This window comes from Penaeus monodon, chromosome 19 (assembly GCF_015228065.2).
Source record: "Penaeus monodon isolate SGIC_2016 chromosome 19, NSTDA_Pmon_1, whole genome shotgun sequence".
Lineage (NCBI taxonomy): Eukaryota > Metazoa > Arthropoda > Malacostraca > Decapoda > Penaeidae > Penaeus > Penaeus monodon.
This window is the reverse complement of record NC_051404.1, coordinates 34,670,374-34,670,641: the sequence shown is the minus strand read 5'-3', so window position 1 is coordinate 34,670,641 and position 268 is coordinate 34,670,374.

Sequence of the window (268 nt, the reverse complement as noted above, 5' to 3'; positions counted from 1 at the left end):
TATCCCTTCCACTTCCTCCTTCTCCCAGGGTATTCGAGTTAGCTGAGATCTCTATCAAGAAAAAGGGGTCGTGTTTACCCTTCCAATAGGATGTGTTCAGCACTCAGGTGTCAATAAACAAGGAGTTTGATCCTTGGGAAACTAGCCGAGTGGTTCCTGGAACGAAAATCCTTTCACGTCAGAGGCTGTAACTGTAACTTTGTAAGATTGACAGTGAAATTTGGTCTCCCCCTTGCACAGTAGTGTTGAGAGATTGTATAGCAGCGAT